Below are 22,508 nucleotides of genomic sequence, written 5' to 3'. Positions count from 1 at the left end.
ATGTTTCCACTTGCCTCTAAAGAAATGTGTATTTAATGTTCAAGCATTCTTATTGGTTAGTTCAACTCGGATGACAATAAGGTGTGTCGCGATCTCCCCGCTTGCAGATAGGGGGAGATCGCGAACGTCATGTCTCCCCAGTCGACAGCCTTCAATACCGTTAAGCCCTGCACAGCTAACGTGCTGTTTCCCATTTAACATAAATAAATGCTCAACTGGGACCACTGGCCGAAGTGATTTAGGGACTCCTTAAACAACCTGCAAACCAGGCTGTCGTTTTGTGAAACAGTGGATGTATAGAATCTAGCTGGCTGAAGAATTTACTGCAAATTGAATGTACAATTGTGTAAGCTTGTCTTGCTGATATTTACCATGCAGATAGATGAAATAACGTAGCCAGCTATGTTCTTGCTTATTGTGCAGTGGATGATTAAAATCCCTGTATGCCCATGGATGTGTAGCTAGATATCTAGCCGATCTGTGTATGGACCCAAACGTTTGGTATACATATTAGTTCAGAACCTAGCTATGAACCTCAGCTATCATAGCCAGTTGTATCAACTTCAAAACAGCCTGAATGACATTAATGAAGCCTATGGATTGAGTAGAATATAATATGTTGTACCAAGGATGCAAGTCATATATACATGTAGTTATTACCATGCATGAGATCCCCACATTGTATCCTGTACATTTAATATATTCACCGATCATGTACTCTACCTTGGCAAATAAAGGTGCAGTTTAGGTAGGAATGTCTTTGAGATTATTTTTCAGTCATATCCAATACCAGGAGTATCAAATAACAGTCTTTGAATGACTCTGTGTCTGCATGTATGAATGACAATTATACACTTCAACAGTGTTTACCAATCTTGGTCCTGGGACATCAATGGTTACACATTATAACTAATAGACTAGAAACAGGATTTAACTAGTTAATTAATATATACAGAAATATAATGTTAAACACTACACTACACTTCATATGCATCATTAAATACTCTAACACCGGTTCATCTCAACATCTAATGCCCTTCATCTGTATTGATCTGATAAACACAGGATAGGTGGAGTATTTGATAAAAATACACATAATTTCAACCAGTAGAGAATGTGAAATGCTTTATTGAAAAGCTCATTATCCAGGTGTTATAAATACAAGTTCAATCTGTACTTCAATGCACATCTGATGTGCATTATAAAAACAGAGGAAGAAAGAGGAGGTGGCGAGAGAGGTGTTACAGACAGAAAGGGAAAGAGTTAAGCTCAAAGGAGCACGGAAGGCAGCACAGGATTAATGAATCACAGTGCTACATAAATATTCTCTCAGTTCATCACAATTACATAAGTGTCTAGTCAGCACAATGTTTATCTTAAAAGCAGGTGAGGTGGCGATGATGGGACTGGGGGTTGGCATCCTCTCACATCAAAACATATCTGCAGACGAGAGACAGATGGAGAGAGAGAGCATGTTTAAGCCTTGTTAGTTATCAATCAGGAGGTGAAATTAAAAACTGACCATGGATCATTAACTCTGGGACTACTGCATCTATCTGTATTTCAATGTAAAGCATATCTTAAATAATACTTCCTGTTGACCTGACCAAGTGACCCCTCACATCTGATCATGCTTACTTACTTACTGACTTTATTGTCCCCATAGGGAAATTCTGTTGCAGTGTCATGTACACATTCAAAGTGGCGTTTAAATACAAAACACGATTGACAAAACAACTTTCATAACAGTTATGCACCAATAAGAATAATAATAGTAAGAAATGAGAAATAAAACATAAAAAATAAAAATAAAAAAAATTTACGGGGTCAATGGGAACATTCGCCGGAGCTATTTAGGAGGGATATCACACCTGGCACAAATTATTGTCTCGTTCTATTCTTCCTGCTGGGGGGTGCCCTATACCTGCACCCAGAGGGGAGTAATTCAAAGTCCAGGTACAGGGGGTGGATTGGGTCTAAAATTATTTTGAGAACCTTACGGAGGGCTCTGACCTTAAAGATCTCATCCAGGCCTGTCTGTTTGACTCCAAGTACCTTGCTTGCTGTGGTAATAATCCTCCTCCGCATGCTTCTCTGGCTGATAGTGGCATTGCCGAACCAACAAACAATACAACAATTTAAAATACTCTCAATAAAGGATTTGTAAAACAGAGTCAGTATAGTACAGTCTATATTAAAAGAACCCAACTTTTTTTTAGAAAGTACAGTCTCTGTTGGCTCTTTTTGTAGATCAGGTCTGTACATTTACTCCACTGAAGCTTATTGTCCAAAAGGACACCCAGATATTTATATTCCTCTACGATTTCTATATTCTGACCTCTGATAGATGTTGCAGAGGTAGGTGTTGTACGCTTCCTGAAGTCTATGCACATCTCTTTGGTCTTGTTGGTATTGAGGACCAAGTGTGATTCCTCATACCACTCTACAAAATCATCTAGGACCGGGCCATGATGTTCCTCGTCATCATGCAACAGGTTGATCAAGGCAGTGTCATCGAACTTAACGAGGTGTCTGTCAGTATGGGAACTATAATATAATAATAATAATAATAATAATATATGCCATTTAGCTGACGCTTTTATCCAAAGCGACTTACAGTCATGTGTGCATACATTCTACGTATGGGTGGTCCCGGGAATCGAACCCACTACCCTGGCGTTACAAGCGCCATGCTCTACCAACTGAGCCACAGAAGGACCATAGTACAACTATTAGTGTACAAGATGTACAGAAGTGGGGACGAAACACATCCCTGAGGAGAGCCTGTGTTGGTATTGCGTATATCCGACACATGGGGACCTATTTTGACTCGCTGTGAGCGTTGGCTCAGGAAGTCCAACAGCCACAAAACCAGCCCCCCGTCTATGGAGAAGTCCCGAATGAGTCTCTGTGCCAGAATGTAAGGCTGGATTGCTGTGCCCTCGATGTAGACAGTTCAGATGCAGGAGGTGTCCACCGCTGATATAACCTAGAGGATTTAGGGAGAAGGGGAGAGAGGGATGAAGTGAAGGAGAGAGACTGTTATTGAGAAAATGAGGTTGTTAAAGTGACAGTGTTCAACAGGAATGTGTGTGTGTGGCCTCACCTGGTGTCCACACCACACTAAGTGGCTGCAGAGTACTTTATGCTGAAAAATATGAACGGACCCACAAGGACAAACAATTATAGCGTAATTATATAAATTATTAAGTGTCTTAATATTCTCCATGGTTGGCCCTCTTGCCTATTTTTGAAGGTGGAAGGAGCCACAGTTATACATCTGAACCTGCTTACTGAACAACACAATCCATCAATCAGATTGATACATGAGTGTGTAGGTGTTGGTTATAGGGTGTCTAATTGTTCTACATTTTTTCAATATGGGTGACTTAAAATAACCTGTTTTGTTTTTGCATAGACATCACACCATTACCTAAACTGCACCCTCACATGAGAAGTAGAAATCAAAGGGAGAGAAACTGTGAATTGTATAACTGCAGTTGACATACCTAAATAAATGGAAGAATACTCTTATTGCAATGTGAATGGTTCTTAAAAGAGCCTTTGGTTGTGCATAGTGTAGTCTATGGTGTTGCCAGGGAACAGCACCCTCTTTGAAGAAGTAGGAGGTGAAGATCTCCTACACACGGATTGCCTCTCTTGCTGCGTTGTTGGACCCCATCCTTGAAACATCCTACAGAGAAGCAGACCTCTCCTCTGAGACACGGCGGCGAGCTGCGGATCCGCTCCTGGTCCTCGTGTCCATCCTCATGAAGTTACGCAGGACACAGGTAGCCTTCACACACCTGATTTCCTCCAGGAGGCAGTCCCAGATGACCCTGGTCAACCAACCTTGCAGTGCCCTACCTGGTAATTGTAGGCAATCGTTTTGAAGGAATCTCCCGTTACAAGGTATCTGTAGGAATATGGAAGACAATGTAATTATTAGACTTTTACATCTCCAGGTCATTGTGGATTACTAAAGTATAATATCCCTGATAACAAATCATGATAATATTGGATTGATAGATACATGGGCACACATATGTGCATGTGTGGCATGTGACAATAACAGGGTCATATCAAGGATGGCATCACAAATGAATACATAAATACCACTTGAAGCTTGATGATGAGTTGATCATTTGACTCAGCTGTGCAGTGCTGAGGCAAAAACAAAAATGTGCCTCTTTTGAGTCCCCAGGACTGAGAACCACAGCTCTTCATTGGGACCTCTTCATATGTAGACTGGCTTTCATGTAGCTTTTTATCTGAGGACAGAAAACCTCACAAGAAACAGACTTCATTATAGTCAAATTACACCACACTAAATATTATGTTACTATTACCTCCGTCCTCACTTCTAGGGACTGGAACTACACAAAAGTACCTGTCCCATCCAGAATAGCCTCCTCTCTCACTGACAGTTGGGGCTGCTATCCTTTCACCCTCCATGGCTGTTAGCTAGCTACCTACAAATGCATTTGAATTTGATTTTTTATAGTGATAAATACATCAAGATAGCTAGCTAATATGAAGTTAGGTAGCTGGTATTATTTAATTCACTTAGCTATGCTCAACCGGTGTCACTCATTCATCCAACAGAAAATTTCAACCGGTTTTCCCCCATTAAGCAACGAGTCGGAGTCAGAGGCCAAGCCTTCTCTTTTCTCTACTCCTCCCGTTATGGGGTCTGAGATGCAGAATCTTCCCACCATTAGCTCTGACAAATTGAAAACTCAAGTCATTGGTGACTCCATTACTCGCAGTATTAGGCTTAAAACGAATCATCCAGCCATCAGACACTGTTTACCAGGGGGCAGGGCTACCAACGTTAAGGTTAATCTGAAGATGGTGCTGGCTAAAGCGAAAACTGGTGAGTGTAGAGAGTATAGAGATATTGTTATCCATGTCGGCACCAGCGATGTTAAGATGAAACAGTCAGAGGTCACCAAGCGCAACATAGCTTCAGCGTGTAAATCAGCAAGAAAGATGTGTCGGCATTGAGTAATTGTCTCTGGCCCCCTCCCAGTTAGGGAGAGTGATGAGCTCTGAAGCGGAGTCTTATAACTCAATCGCTGGTTGAAAACTGTTTTCTGCCCCTCCCAAAAGATAGAATTTGTAGATAATTGGCCCTCTTTCTGGGACTCACCCACAAACATGACCAAGACTGACCTGCGGAGGAGTGACCGACTCCATCCTAGCTGGAGGGGTGCTCTCATCTTATCTACCAACATAGACAGGGCCCTAACTCCTCTAGCTCCACAATGAAATAGGGTGCAGGCCAGGCAGCAGGCTGTTAGCCAGCCTGCCAGCTTAGTGGACTCTGCCACTAGCACAGTCAGTGTCGTCAGCTCAGCTATCCCCATTGAGACCGTGTCTGTGCCTCGACCTAGGTTGGGCAAAACTAAACATGGCGGTGTTCGCCTTAGCAATCTCACTAGGATAAAGACCTCCTCCATTCCTGTCATTATTGAAAGAGATCGTGATACCTCACATCTCAAAATAGGGCTACTTAATGTTAGATCCCTTACTTCAAAGGCAATTATAGTCAATGAACTAATCACTGATCATAATCTTAATGTGATTGGCCTGACTGAAACATGGCTTAAGCCTGATGAATTTACTGTGTTAAATGAGGCATCACCTCCTGGCTACACTAGTGACCATATCCTCTGTGCATCCCGCAAAGGCGGAGGTGTTGATAACATTTACGATAGCAAATTTCAATTTACAAAACAAAAAATGACATTTTCGCCTTTTGAACTTCTAGTCATGGAATCTATGCAGCCTACTCAATCACTTTTTATAGCTACTGTTTACAGGCCTCCTGGGACATATACAGCGTTCCTCATTGAGTTCCCTGAATTCCTATCGGACCTTGTAGTCATAGCAGATAATATTCTAATTTTTGGTGACTTTAATATTCACATGGAAAAGTCCACAGACCCACTCCAAAAGGCTTTCAGAGCCATCATCGGCTGGGTTTTGTCCAACATGTCTCTGGACCTACTCACTGTCACAGTTATACTCTAGACCTAGTTTTGTCCCATGGAATACATGTTGTGGATCTTAATGTTTTTCCTCATAATCCTGGACTATTGGACCACCATTTTATTACGTTTGCAATTGCAACAAATAATCTGCTCAGACCCAAACCAAGGAACATCAAAAGTTGTGCTATAAATTCACAGACAACACAAAGATTCCTTGATGTCCTTCCAGACTCCCTCTGTCTACCCAAGGACGTCAGAGGACAAAAATCAGTTAACCACCTAACTGAGGAACTAAATTTAACCTTGCGCAATACCCTAGATGCAGTTGCACCCCTAAAAATTACAAAAAAATCTCATAAGAGACTAGCTCCCTGGTATACAGAAAATACCAGAGCTCTGAAGCTTCCAGAACATTGGAACAGAAATGGCGCCACACCAAACTGGAAGTCTTCTGACTAGCTTGGAAAGAGAGTACCGTGCAGTATCGAAGAACCCTTACTGCTGCTCGATCATCCTATTTTTCCAACTTAATTGAGGAAAATAAGAACAATCCAAAATTTATTTTTGATACTGTCGCAAAGCTAACTAAAAAGCAGCATTCCCCAAGAGAGGATGGCTTTCACTTCAGCAGTAATACATTTATGAACTTCTTTGAGGAAAAGATCCTGATTATTAGAAAGCAAATTAAGGATTCCTCTGCTGGTAGCGTGACTACAGCTCAAGCTCATTACCATAACGCACAATGCGCAAAAATATTCCTAAAAATATTTAACCTCCACACATTAACAAGTAAAATAGCTCAAATGAAAGATAAAAAAGTTGTTTATCTAGCCAGCAAGTCAGATTTCTAAAATGTTTTACGGCGAAAACATAGCACATATTTATGTCAAACCACCACCGCAGACATAGCTCATTAGCATAGCCAAGTAGGAAAAAATATGCAATCAACAAACGCAGGATTAAAAGAAAAATCATTTCACTAACCTTTTGAAATCTTCATCAGATGACAGTAATATAACATGTTACACAGTACATTCATTTTTTTTCAATAATATGCTATATATATCCATAAATCTCTGTTTACAATGATGCATCGTTCAAAAAATGCTACCCAAATGTCCTGAGAAATAACGATAGCCCCGGCAGATAACGTCAGCTAACAAGGAATACACATCATAAACTTTGACTAAATATGCATGTTTTACATATGTATAGCAAGATACACTTCTTCTAAATGCAATTGCATTGTTACATTTAATTTTAACGTTACATTTTGCGTTCACTAGACTATAATATGGAGTCGGCGCTCCCACAGTAGCATAATGACTCCTCTATCTTGGAGTCGACAGAAACCCAAAATTAATACATTAAATATTCCCTTACCTTTGTTATTCTTCCATCAAACGACCTGTAAGGGATTATACTCACCAAATTAGCGTTCAGTTTTCAAGTCTGCGTCTTTCGGTTCTCAAAATAGCCTGATTTTGGTAAAAATGTAGTCAAAATTGAAGTGGTTGCGCACCAAAACTTCGAAAGTATATATAATATGTCGAGTAAACTTGTCAAACTAACTTCATAATCAAGCTTTAACATGTTATAAAGGTGTACAGCAATTTTGAGAACAAACAGAAACACAAGCACTGTTCAATCGATCTTGGAAAAGAGAGAGGACTTGACCATTGCGCACAGGTTTTTTTGAGTGACTGAGAGCTTACCGCGTGCTCAAACTCTCGCGAGCGGGCGATTCTCACAATGAGAAGTCCCATTGAAAGCTGAGATCACGCTGAACACGTGGAGACTGTTCCGGGTGCTGTGACTGTTTGGGAAGGGTGTTTGCGATGAGGTCAAAGGTGACCCAAATTTTCAGATGAGAAGAGATATTTTGGGAAAATGCAGATTTTGAGAGTTCTGCTATACATAGAGACATACTTTAAACGGTTTTAAAAGCTTTAGAGTGTTTTCTATTCGATAATATTTTTTATTTGCATATATTAGCAACTTTTGACAAAAATGTATCATGTTTTATATGGGTACCCAAATCCTCCAGAAGGGGCAGTAAACCGTGGTATCCTGAACAGGTTAAATCTGCGTATTCCTTCAAAGCTCAGTTGTCCTGAGTCTGCACAACTCTGCCAGGACCTAGGATCAAGAGAGACACTCAAGTCTTTTAGTACTATATCTCTTGACACAATGGTGAAAATAATCATGGCCTCTAAACCTTCAAGCTGCATACTGGACCCTATTCCAACTAAACTACTGAAAGAGCTGCTTCCTGTGCTTGGCCCTCCTATGTGACCGAGGCTTTGTAAGGATCAAGAAGTTAGACCTATACCCCTCGGGAATAGAACAAAACAAACACAACAATACAATACACTCAACAATACAATACACTCCTTCACATATCACTCAAGGTGTATAACTTCAATTCAAAACCTCAAAAAATTGAATCCTCCCCCGTGTTTTACACATATCTCTCCGTATGAGAGTAATGTAAAAACAAAATATGGAAAAAATATATAAAACAACATTTCAACTAACCTAATCAAATTAAAATCACTAAACTGAAAAAACGGTACAAAGACAAATGATTTAACCCCTATGGTCATAGGAAAATAGATTTAAAGCAGCATACCCTTAGTTAAAAGCAATGCCCTCTCCTTCTTCATCGTGGTCTAAATTACAAATATGGCTAAGAACTATAAACTAAAACATATTTATCAATTACACAAATTATCTTGAAAGCAGTATTACAAATGACCATAAATTCATTATCCAAATGGCTTTCCAATGCGGGTGATCAAGCCACAATGGAAGGTCATCAGAGGTCATAGGTCATACAAAACTTTTCAAATAAGTGTTTTTTACTATATTACACAAATTGCAAACAATAGTCAAATAGTTCCTACATGATGTATCACAGGTTCCCAGAACATTCCTTTATCAAAAGAATTAACATGTGTAATTAAAACTCAGAAAATAAAAACGTATTAAAATCCCATGTGCGTGCGTGCGCACCCCTTTAAACCCTAGTGACTCCCCATCCCGCATGCGGGAGCATAATCATCGACTGACACTAATTAGCATAACGCAACAGACACAAATATTCCTAGAAAATATTCCTATTCGTGAAAATCACAAATGAAATATATTGAGACACAGCTTAGCCTTTTGTTAATCAACCTGTCATCTCAGATTTTCAAAATATGCTTTACAGCCAAAGCTAGACAAGCATTTGTGTAAGTTTATCGAGAGCCTAGCATAGCATTTTGTCCAGCTAGCAGCAGGTAACTTGGTCACGGAAATCAGAAAAAAAAATCTAATTAAATCGTTTACCTTTGATGATCTTTGGATGTTTTCACTCACGAGACTCCCAGTTAGATAGCAAATGTTCCTTTTTCCCAAAAATATTATTTTTGTAGGAGAAATAGCTCCGTTTGTTCTTCACGTTTGGCTGAGAAATCGCCCAGAAATTGCAGTCACGAAAACACGCAAAAAATATTCCAAATTAGCTCCATAATATCGACAGAAACATGGCAAACGTTGTTTATAATCAATCCTCAAGGTGTTTTTCAAATATCTATTCGATAATATAGCCACCGGGACAATTAGTTTTTCAGTAGGACCGATTGGAATAATGGTTACCTCTGTATTTTACGCGAGAGTCACTCTGGGAGCCATCAGGTGACCACTTGCGCAATGTAGCCGCTTACGGGTATTCTTCAACATAAATGCGTAAAACTACGTCACAATGCTTTAGACACCTTCGGGAATACGGAGAAAAAGTAATCTGGTTGATAGCCCATTCACTGCTCAATAGGGACGCATTGGAATGCAGCGCTTTCAAAACATGAGGCACTCCGGTTTGGATTTTTCTCAGGCTTTCGCCTGCAAAATCAGTTTGGTTATACTCACAGACAATATTTTTACAGTTTTGGAAACTTTAGAGTGTTTTCTATCCTAAGCTGTCAATTATATGCATATTCTAGCATCTTGTCCTGACAAAATATCCTGTTTACTACGGGAACGTTATTTTTCCAAAAATGAAAATACTGCCCCCTAGTCACAAAAGGTTTTAGTGTCACAATGTAGAATGTTTTAACATTGTAGTAGGAGTATTTTAATGATGTCACAATGTAGAAAGTTTTAACATTGTAGTAGGAGTATTTTAATGATGTCACAATGTAGAATGTTTTAACATTGTAGTAGGAGTATTTTAATGATGTCACAATGTAGAATGTTTTAACAATGTAGTAGGAGTATTTTAATGATGTCACAATGTAGAATGTTTTAACATTGTTGTAGGAGTATTTTAATGATGTTCTACCTCATCGTTTGCCCTGTTCAATTGATTGCATGATATGGATATTAGCCTCAGGGGAAAATCCAGGCTCTGAATTGAAAGAGTATTATTAAACAAAAAGTGACTAACAAAAAAAGAGCTGTGTTACACTTACTGCGTTGGTGACCCACTTGAATAAAAATGCAACACTTCAAAATGTAGCTTGCTGTTTAGCGCATTGGGGACCCACTTGAATCAAAATGCAGCACTTCAAAATGTAGCTAGCTGTTTTACACAAGTTGAAAAAGCTGCTTGTTTAAAAAAATACATGTAATTTGATAATTGTTGCAGATGTTTGTGTACATACACACATGAAAGCAGTATAATAAATTGGTCTATAATCAGTTTTGATTAACAATCTGACATCACTCCAGTATTTCTTGACAACATTTCTTGACAATCTTTATTCCACTACTGAAGAAGCATGACTCAAATCACCTACTTATTTTTCAAACATTCAGCCTGACAAAAGATATGTTATATTATTCCATGCCTCACCATTCATTTAATTATTGCCAAAATGTAATAACAAAGGGGTGTACATTTGGTTTTGATTTTCATATTTACAACTTATGTAACATTTAGTAATCATTATTATTTATGCAACCAGCTGACCATTTTTGGGTACAATTATATTGACAATGTTGCCCTACTTTTAGAATATCATAATTCATTCTCAGATGTGCCAACCCAAATGCATGACACTGGGGACTGGGCCCGATCCAACAACATGCCTATCGAGTGAACCCTGAAAAGAGAGAGAAGCTCCGCAGTGATGTGGAAAGTTACTACCGATATTGCAGTAGTTTCCTCTTGAAATTGAGCATGTTCATTTTAAGGAAAACTTGCTGATTGTCTCACGGGTGGGCTTGTGAGTTTTAGGATAATATAGAAAGAAAAAGGAGAAAAAAATAATACTATTGTATATTTTTTTACGTGTTTTTTCTTGTTTTAAATTGTTGACAGCCAATTGACTCCATGTTTATACTGTAGAAGGTGAAGCATTGTAGTTGATTATAATTTCAAAATTAGTTTTAGGATTCTAGACAGAAAAAGGAGAAAACTAATAAGATTGTATGTTATTATTTAGAATTGCGTTTTTTCTTGTTTTTAATTGATGACAGCAAGTTGTTTTCTGTTGGTGGTGAGCAAACTTGTCCAATAAAAATATATTATATATTTGTTGTCTTAAGGGGGAAGGTGTTACAGGCTTTGGTTATCCCATTCATGTTTTGAGGTTGGACTTTAGCCTGTATAGCTCGTTAGCACTGTCAGGGCATTTTCTGTTAAACCTTACTAATGCTTGTGTCGTAAAATATAGTTATTTAAGCTGAGGCATTGGGCTTGAGATTGGTAAAGAACCTAACTCCTATAACATAGAAAAGTGTGTTGATAGAGGCCTGTTCTAACTCTTCTGGGTGTGTAGAATGAACCCCTGATGTTCGGACACTCAGCTAAGAATATGACAGAAACTGACTGGTTCCTCTTGATCCTCCACAGAGTAAAGGTTACATCCTGCACACCAGTAACAGAGCTATTGTTTTGGAGCCTGTTTCTGGGGTTATATTGTGGTGGAGAAATCAGAATTAGCTAAGTAACATAGATAATTAGATGTATTATCTGCAGAATATGCTGATAGGAACTATTAAACTCTTGTTATTAGAATGTCTCCTTTCTGACTCTGGTGTTGGCAGCTGCACTTCCCCCCTCAAATGGGCCTCAGTCACCTTGGGTCCAGAGAAGGGAGATGTCAGGCTTATCGATCACATGTCCCTGTTGCTATGCAGAATATCAGCATCGATCACATGTCCCAGTTGCTATGCAGAATATCAGCATCTATCACATGTCCCTGTTGCTATGCAGAATATCAGCATCAATCACGTCCCTGTTGCTATGCAGAAAATTACCATCTATCACATGTCCCTGTTGCAAGGCAGAATATCAGCATTGATCACATGTCCCGATTAATATGCAGAATATCAGCATCGATCACATGTCCCTGTTTCTAGGCAGAATATCAGCAGGGAGTAAGGCAAAGGAGATTGTTTCCAAATGTGAACTGTGTGTTTATTGCAAACCATGTGAAGGGATGGCGTGAGTAATGGGGAACCAATCACTTGTCTCCACAGTGTCTGTGTGTAAGTCACCTCCTCCTAGGGGGAGATTGTATTTGGGGCCCAAGGTCTGGCACAGGATGTGTGGGGTTGGTGTTTGGAACCATTGTACGTCATCTCTGAAGTTGCACCTATCCTGAGATAGTATATAACCCAGAAGCAAGCCTCCTTGTTATGACAAGTCTTTTAATAAAAGTAAAACCTTGATTGATTATTAATTTTGCCTCTCCTCATTATTGATTATGGGTAGAATTTCCACCACAGCACGTAGGGCGAACCGATTGGTGTCACCTCGTTAGTCAGAATGTGTTACACCAGAGAGAATAAAGTAGACGGCATGGGTCAAAATTTTGATTTATGACCCTGTGTCCAGATGACTATACATGTCCAAATATGGGCCTCTGGACAGGACATCCTGTTCCTGTGGTCACGTGTTAGAGGGTGTGTTATTTTATATCTATATTGCATCCTTTGAAGTTGTCATGCTGATTGATGTCTAGGGACCTGGTTGAACTGGGGGGTTCTGTGTTTGAACTTTTGAAAGAGTATGGCCCCACGCACCCAGTTTTATTGCCCTTATGGTTGCTATCTAATGAAGCAGGAATGTCCCGGGTATTGGCTGTGGCAGACACATTATAAATAAAAGTCCAGAACAAGGCATGCGACCCCAGAACAGTAAACAATATTTTTCAAATAAAACCCAGAATATTAAACATAAAAATATGTCTCCTAGGCCAATTCTCGGGGTGCTATGCGGCTCATGTCATGAACCCAATGACAAAAGCCTGGAGGATGTTTTGCGTGAGGCCCGAGGATGTCCGGGGTTTTGGGTATGAGTGAGGGATATATGTCTTACATATTCCAACCTGAGGAATCTATGGTTAAGATATTCACAGACAGCGGCCCCAAACCCCTTTATCGGGCAGAACCCGGGAGTTTTTCTCCAGCGCTACGGATGAGAGAATGGCTTAAGATAAGACTCGCGCTGTGTCAAATTGATCAAGCCCTGAGCGCTTCAAGTCTACCCGGATATGCGTTGGAAGAACTGGTCTGCGGGCGAAGTGATCTGATGGCCCTAAGAATCGCTTCAATGGCATATACCCCTGACTCCAAAGTGACAATTTTAACATGTGAACAATTTGATAGTGCAAATGCGACAAAAACTGTCAGTTCATATGTATTTTCCAAAGCATGCAAGGATGTACACTTTTTTATGCCAGTTTTCAGTTTTAAATGGCGTGATTACCATATTTTCCGAACACTGATGAATAAGCTGTACAGTATTTTCCAAAATCGTGAACAATTACGGCGATGGCCGAGGTTATCGTTGAGACATACCCAGGACTCACAAGGCCGAAGGAGGATCTTTCCCTGGAGTGAAAACGTCCGGAGCTTCAATGGAGTGGGCAAGCGTCTTTGCGATGGTGAATTGGAAACGGATAATGTTCAGGGCTAACCAGACCCCGCATCTGTAAGAAATAGTAAAAAAAATTGAATTATAACATGTCTTACAATGTATGTACTAAATATTTTGAATTAAATCATTGGTTTTAAAAATGTATCTCACCCTTTAACGAAAGGGGAAGCTGTCTTTTCGCTCATGCCCTGGTCTGTCGCATGCAAAATAATGTATTATTTTATAGTCTTTTCTTGAATGGTATGTTATAAACATTACTGGTTATTAAAGCTTGTAATGATGTACAACTGTGGGCCTCCAATGTTTTTACATAAAACACTCGTGAGGCATGTTTAAATATTTGTCAAATTTGGTAATTAATTCTAACATGTCTTTAAAAAGGTTGTACTAAATATTTTGGAATTAAATAAAAGGAATTTAAAACTGTATCTCACTCTTTAATGATAGGAAAATGTATTTTACATCATCACCCCGGTCTGTCGCGAAGGGAAAAGACACGGAAAATCAGGGTGCGTGCGTGACTGTGCGTGTGACGGGGCAGCAGGAGTGTGTGTGCGTTTCAAAAACAAAAGGGGCGGGTGTGTGTTCAACATTGCCCAGGCATACGCACTTTATCTCTGTAGAGAATCGTTTGAAACCAAGGTTTGCACTCTATCATGCATACGGCATGTCAAGATATCTGCCGACCCCCCGGGGTTAAACATTGATATCTCTAATCAGCGCCCGGTGCCCCCCACCCCGGTTGTAGACTAAATGTCTCGACATCCCCTCCTGTTGTTTGAATTCACTGCCTTTGTTCTCTAAACCAAATATACATGATATCTCCCGAATAAAATGCCACCACGGCCCTGTAAACTCATTCCGTACTTTCGCTAGTTAGGGACAGAACGCGGAGCGAGTCTAGTGGAGCATATACTTTAACACTATGCTAGCACAGCTTTAGCGCAAACCCACAGGCCCAGAATATTTAGCTGCCAGGACAGATTTTTTAAAAGTCTGAATCCCTCCTAATGGATATTTCTGAAGGCTACTGGACATCAAATCAAATGTATTTATATAGCCCTTCGCACATCAGCTGATATCTCAAAGTGCTGTACAGAAACCCAGCCTAAAACCCCAAACAGCAAGCAATGCAGGTGTAGAAGCACGACATAAGTGATTGGGAAGCGATCAATTTTCGGCGTAAGTCCAAATCATCACATACCCGAGAATATTTTTATATTAAAAAAGTGTGCACTCTGAACAACTTCGTAAGACACCAGGCAGCAGTCCCAGGACAGATAACAAAGGATAGTCTGTGAAGCCCTACTAATGGATATTTCTGGAGGTGAGTAAAGTGAAAAATATATTTTCAGTTTTGTTTGAATATTATCATGATATTATTGTAATATTAAACACAAGTTATTTGTGTATTTCAGGCCAAATGCACATATAAGTTAAAGTGTATATATTTCGTATAACTGTTAATATTATCTAACGTTTGTTAGGGTCCCCATCATTTACGCAGCTTTTAAGAGGTTTAACTGATCTGGAAGAGAACGAGTTAGACGGTGATTCTCAGACTCAAAACCCCGGCAGCCGATCGCCATCAGCATATTTTCGACGTAAATCCAAATAATCACATACCCAAGAATATTTAGAAATTAAAAAACAAATAGTGTGCACCCTATATTAAAAGCTATTTTTGTATTTACAGCCGACATACTGCCAAGAAGGATAAAGGCATCGTTATGGACAACTGACACAACGGGTGACTTGGATGCAATTCTCCCGTTCTGCACAAATGTTTTTTCCAGCACACCAAGAACAGAGAATTTAAACACCCGACAACTCCCCCGGGAACCTCAACCCACTCACTACACATTGTACATTGCTCTGAATCAACACCTCCAGAAAGGTACTACTGTGCCGGGAACTTGAGGCTTCACGATTCGGCGCTCCATCGACACGATATGAAATCATTATATATATATATATTATTAGTTATACATAGTTTTATTATTTATACATTTTTAGGCTTGAATATGTTAAAACAAGGACAAATAATGTTTTTTCAGACTCCCACGAGACCGGCCCTGCAGAATCGGGAACGCTTGATGAAAAAAGTCACCCCCTCCCGGTTTCTGCGATTCGTCAGAACAGCCAGTATTATACCTGAAATGTATTTGACATTTTATGTATCTAACATATTTTTATATTTAATAACCTATTTTGTATGTATTATTTTCTTTCAGACTCCTCCACCGCGAGGAAACAACCAAAGCGGAGGACATCCCTGTTTTTAATGACATTTCAGAGGTTGACGACCTGTTATTCTGTCATATGGCCAACCTTCTTGACCCCGACAATTCTATGGCGTCAACATCCGGATCTGAAATAGAACAAGCAAGGTTTTTCACAGTCTTTTTCACAGTCTTTTCCAGGGCTTTGAAATCGAGGAACGTTTTGCTACACAAACGACTGGGGGTTTTACTTGAACCCTGCCATACCAGCTACACCCGAAAGGGGGGGCACTCGTGCTGTTATAACTGTTCAGTATGTCAGGATGCAGATTGCCCAATGCAACCCTTAAAATTGACACCCTGTGAGGATTGCCACCGCACATGTGGGCCTTCTGTAGCTCAGTTGGTAGAGCATGGTGCTTGTAACGCCAGGGTAGTGGGTTCGATCCCCGGGACCACCCATACGTAGAATGTATGCACACATGACTGTAAGTCGCTTTGGATAAAAGCGTCTGCTAAATGGCATATATACATGTCGTTCGACCTACTGTTACAAAAAACACAAAATTGAAACATGGCACCCCAAGGCAAGTAAATCTGTAAGCAGTTGTGACATTAACAAGAAATGCCCAAAATGTCATTGCAATTACAACCTTAAAATAGATAGCTCTAACCCGCATGCGTGTGGAACCATACATTGTCCAATCTGTAAAGGGCCTTTGAAAAGCATAGACGCTGAAGTGGTTCAAGAAGTGCCACACAAGTGTTATATTCAGCCCTTGGCAGAGAAATATGTGTTCTATGATTTTGAGACAAATCAGCAATCGGGGGTTAATTTACCTATTTTGCATCTACCATGACTTTCAAGGGTGAAAAGTGGTCGGCAGAGGGACCCAATTATGCACTGCTCTTTCTAAAACACTTTAAACTTCACGTTTATAGCGCACAATGCTAGAGCCTACGACTCTTACCTTCTTCTGAACCCATTGATACAGCAAGGCGTGGCACCCAGTGTCATAGCTCAAGGTAGTAAAATCTTATGTTTTGTAGACCCAGCCTTCAACCAGAGATACATTGACAGTTTAAGCTTCATACCCATGAGATTGGGTCAAATGCCAGAGGCCTTGGGTTTTGAAAACTCTGTGAAAGGCTGGTTCCCCTACTTCTTCACATCTGAGGAGAATCTACATTATGTCGGATCATATCCCAGCCAAGAAATGTATGGGTGTGATCAAATGTCTCCCAAAGAGCGTGAGAGATTCATGACGTGGTACGAGACAGTAAGACATGGCACCTTTGATTTGAGATGGAATCATACTGTGACAATGATGTGGTTATACTTCGTGAAGGATGCCACAGATTCAGAGAAGAGGTAATCAAAGATGCAGGCATTTTATTTTATTTATTTTACCTTTATTTAACTAGGCAAGTCAGTTAAGAACAAATTATTATTTTCAATGACAGCCTAGGAACAGTGGGTTAACTGCCTGTTCAGGGGCAGAACGACAGATTTGTACTTTGTCAGCTCGGGGGTTTGAACTTGCAACCTTCCGGTTACTAATACAACACTCTAACCACTAGGCTACCCTGCCGCCCCTGGAGTTGTACAACTATTGCATCGGCATGCATGAAAACCTATCGTACACACTATCTGCCTACATCCTCTATAGCAATCCCCTTGCCTGACAACTACCGACACCAATTCAAGTCATTTTCCATTCCAAGATGTTAGCAGTTCAGACGTCTTTTGTCCTCGTCTTGTCGTGTCCCGTATATATATATATTTACAACTTTTTTCGCATACCTTTTTATATATACTTTTTTATTTTCCATAAACTCATCTTCAAAACACTCTCCTGCAACCCGCCTCACCAATTTATATTTATAAAAAAATATATATATTATTTACCTCAAATCTGTAATCCTCCATAGAAGCTAACCCGAAGCTAGCCAGAAGCTAATCCAGAAACTTGCCAGAAGCTAGCCTGAAGCTAATCAAAAGCTAATCAGAAGCTAATCAGAAGCTAGTTAGCTTCTTTACTGGCTAATCGTTAGTATTCAGCTAACCACCGTTTGTGGTCATCAGCTATCCTTTAGCTCGAAAATCTATCACCAGTTTTGTACGGTGCGGATCGGACCGGAACATACCGGACCTATTTTTCTCTCCATGTCCCTGGATTTCAACCGCTAACTCTGGACATTCATACCTGGATCTCGCAGCTAGCTAGCTGCTATCCGTGTGACTATCGGCTTTCGTCGATTCCGGAGCAAACATCAATTATTCCGTAGCGAGCCAAATGAAGAGTTCCATCAATCACTCCTGGGCTACAATCACCTATCCGGACCCGTTTTACTGCCAACACGGAGCCCCACCGGGCCTTCACAACTGGACTACCGACGTTATCTACCCGAGGGAGTTATCTGGCTGGCTCCTCCGTCGCGACGTTACCTGAACCCATCTGCAGGTCCGCTAACCGTTAGCTGTCTTATCGGCTGCTATCTGAATAGACCTATCGGACAATTATAATTTTTCTTTTCTTTTTTTCTTGGGCCTCTATAACTATATCTATTTTTTTTTGTGTGTGAATTGGACTCATCCCCTCTACCACACAGAACCCCACTAATCCTACCGATGGAAACGCACAAGGTGGCTAATAACAGACCTCCATCCTATGCTATCTTGCTACCGATGGCCCGGCAAGCTGTCTAAATCGCTGTGACCCCAACCAACCTCACTACTCACTGGACCCTTTTGATCACTCGACTAATATGCCTCTCCTTAATGTCAATATGCCTTGTCCATTGCTGTTCTGGTTAGTGTTTATTGGCTTATTTCACTGTAGAGCCTCTAGTCCTGCTCACTATACCTTATCCAACCTATTAGTTCCACCACCCACATATGCGAAGACATCTCCTGGTTTCAATGATGTTTCTAGAGACAATATCTCTCTTATCATCACTCAATACGTAGGTTTACCTCCACTGTATTCACATCCTACCATACCTTTGTCTGTACATTATACCTTGAAGCTATTTTATCGCCCCCAGACACCTCCTTTTCTCTGTTCCAGACGTTCTAGACCAATTCTTATTGCTTTTTGCTGTACCCTTATCCTACTCCTCCTCTGTTCCTCTGGCGATGTAGAGGTGAATCCAGGCCCTGCAGTGCCTAGCTCCACTCCTATTCCCCAGGCGCTCTCTTTTGATGGCTTCTGTAACCGTAATAGCCTTGGTTTCATGCATGTTAACATTAGAAGCCTCCTCCCTAAGTTTGTTCTATTCACTGCTTTAGCACACTCTGCCAACCCCGATGTTCTAGCTGTGTCTGAATCCTGGCTTAGGAAGACCACCAAAGATTCGGAAATTTTCATCCCAAACTACAACATTTTCAGACAAGATAGAACTGCCAAAGGGGGTGGTGTTGCAATCTACTGCAAAGATAGCCTGCAGAGTTCTGTCCTACTATCCAGGTCTGTACCCAAACAATTTTAACTTCTACTTTTAAAAATCCACCTCTCTAAAAACAAGTCTCTCACCGTTGCCGCCTGCTATAGACCACCCTCTGCCCCCAGCTGTGCTCTGGACACCATATGTGAACTGATTGCCCCCCATCTATCTTCAGAGCTCGTGCTGCTAGGGGACCTAAACTGGAACATGCTTAACACCCCAGCAATCCTACAATCTAAGCTTGATGCCCTTAATCTCACACAAATGATCAATGAACCTACCAGGTACCTCCCCAAAGCCTTAACCACGGGCACCCTCATAGATATCATTCTAACCAACTTGCCCTCTAAATACACCTCTGCTGTCGTCAACCAAGATCTCAGCGATCACTGCCTCATTGTCTGCATCCGTAATGGGTCAGCGGTCACACGACCTCCATTCATCACTGTCAAACACTCCCTGAAACACTTCAGCGAGCAGGCCTTTCTATTCGACCTGGCCGGGGTATCCTGGAAGGATATTGATCTCATCCCATCAGTAGAGGATGCCTGGGTATTGTTTTTAAAATGCCTTCCTAACCATCTTAAATAAGCATGCCCCATTCAAGAAATTTAGAACCAGGAACAGATATATCCCTTGGTTCTCCCCAGACCTGACTGCCCTTAACCAACACAAAAACATCCTATGGCGTTCTACATTAGCATCGAACAACCCCCGTGATATGCAGCTGTTCAGGGAAGCTAGAAATCATTATACACAGGCAGTTAGAAAAGCCAAGGCCAGCTTTTTCAAGCAGAAATTTGTTTCCTGCAACACTAACTCAAAAAAGTTCTGGGACACTGGTAAGTCCATGGAGAATAAGAACACCTCCTCCTAGCTGCCCACCGCACTGAAGATAGGAAACACTGTCACCACTGATAAATCCACCATCATTGAGAATTTCAATAAGCATTTTTCTATGGCTGGCCATGCTTTCCACCTGGCTACTCCTACCCCGGTCAACAGCACTGCACCCCCCACAGCAACTCGCCAAAGCGTTCCCCATTTCTCCTTCCCCCAAAATCCAGTCAGCTGATGTTCTGAAAGAGCTGCAAAATCTCCAAATCAGCCAGGCTAGACAATCTGGACCCTTTCTTTCTAAAATGATCTGCCGAAATTGTTGCCAACCCTATTACTAGCCTGTTCAACCTCTCTTTCGTGTCGTCTGATATTCCCAAAGATTGGAAAGCAGCTGCAGTCATCCCCCACTCTTGACCCAAACTGCTACAGACCTATATCTATCCTACCTTGCCTTTCTAAGGTCTTTAAAAGTCAAGTCAACAAACAGATTACCAACCATTTCAATCTCACCATACCTTCTCTGCTATGCAATCTGGTTTCAGAGCTGGTCATGGGTGCACCTCAGCCATGCTCAAGCTCCTAAACGATATCTTAACCGCCATCGATGAGAAACATTACTGTGCAGCCATATTCATTGATCTGGCCAAGGCTTTCGACTCTGTCAATCACCACATCCTCATCAGCAGACACGACAGCCTTGGTTTCTCAAATGATTGCCTCACATGGTTCACCAACTACTTCTCTGATAGTGTTCAGTGTGTCAAACCGGAGGGTCTGCTGTCCGGACTTCTGGCAGTCTCTATGGGGGTGCCACAGGGTTCAATTCTTGGACCGACTCTCTTCTCTGTATACATCAATGATGTCGCTCTTGCTGCTGGTGAGTCTCTGATCCATCTCTACGCAGACGACACCATTCTGTATACTTCTGGCCCTTCTTTGAACACTGTGTTAACAACCCTCCAGGCAAGCTTCAATGCCATACAACTCTCCTTCCGTGGCCTCCAATTGCTCTTAAATACAAGTAAAACTAAATGCATGCTCTTCAACCGATCGCTGCCTGCACCTGCCTGCCTGTCCAACATCACTACTCTGGACGGCTCTGACTTAGAATACGTGGCCAACTACAAATACTTAGGTGTCTGGTTAGACTGTAAACTCTCCTTCCAGACCCACATCAAACATCTCCAATCCAAAGTTAAATCTAGAATTGGCTTCCTATTTCGCAACAAAGCATCCTTCACTCATGCTGCCAAACATACCCTTGTAAAACTGACCACCCTACCAATCCTCGACTTCGGCGATGTCATTTACAAAATAGCCTCCAATACCCTACTCAACAAATTGGATGCAGTCTATCACAGTGCAATCCGTTTTGTCACCAAAGCCCCATATACTACCCACCATTGCGACCTGTACGCTCTCGTTGGCTGGCCCTCGCTTCATACTCGTCGCCAAACCCACTGGCTCCATGTCATCTACAAGACCCTGCTAGGTAAAGTCCCCCCTTATCTCAGCTCGCTGGTCACCATAGCATCACCCACCTGTAGCACGCGCTCCAGCAGGTATATCTCTCTGGTCACCCCCAAAACCAATTATTTCTTTGGCCGCCTCTCCTTCCAGTTCTCTGCTGCCAATGACTGGAACGAACTACAAAAATCTCTGAAACTGGAAACACTTATCCCCCTCACTAGCTTTAAGCACCAACTGTCAGAGCAGCTCACAGATTACTGCACCTGTACATAGCCCACCTATAATTTAGCCCAAACAACTACCTCTTTCCCTACTGTATTTATTTTATATTTTTTTGTTTTTGCTCCTTTGCACCCCATTATTTTTATTTATACTTTGCACATTCTTCCACTGCAAATCTACCATTCCAGTGTTTTACTTGCTATATTGTATATACTTTGCCACCATGGCCTTTTTTGCCTTTACCTCCCTTATCTCACCTCATATGCTCACATCGTATATAAACTTCTTTATACTGTATTATTGACTGTATGTTTGTTTTACTCCATGTGTAACTCTGTGTCGTTGTATGTGTCAAACTGCTTTGCTTTATCTTGGCAAGGTCGCAATTGTAAATGAGAACTTGTTCTCAACTTGCCTACCTGGTTAAGTAAAGGTGAAATA

General features: G+C 41.0%; 1 pseudogene; it reads left to right on the top strand.

Annotated features, from left to right (window-relative positions):
• Positions 1–22,508, top strand: part of LOC127914383 (zinc finger protein 180-like) — a 184,517-nt pseudogene that overhangs the window by 125,090 nt on the left and 36,919 nt on the right.

The sequence above is a fragment of the Oncorhynchus keta genome, chromosome 32 (genome assembly GCF_023373465.1).
Source record: "Oncorhynchus keta strain PuntledgeMale-10-30-2019 chromosome 32, Oket_V2, whole genome shotgun sequence".
Lineage (NCBI taxonomy): Eukaryota > Metazoa > Chordata > Actinopteri > Salmoniformes > Salmonidae > Oncorhynchus > Oncorhynchus keta.
The sequence above is the reverse complement of the archived record's forward strand: the minus strand, read 5'-3'. Positions and strand labels throughout refer to the sequence as shown.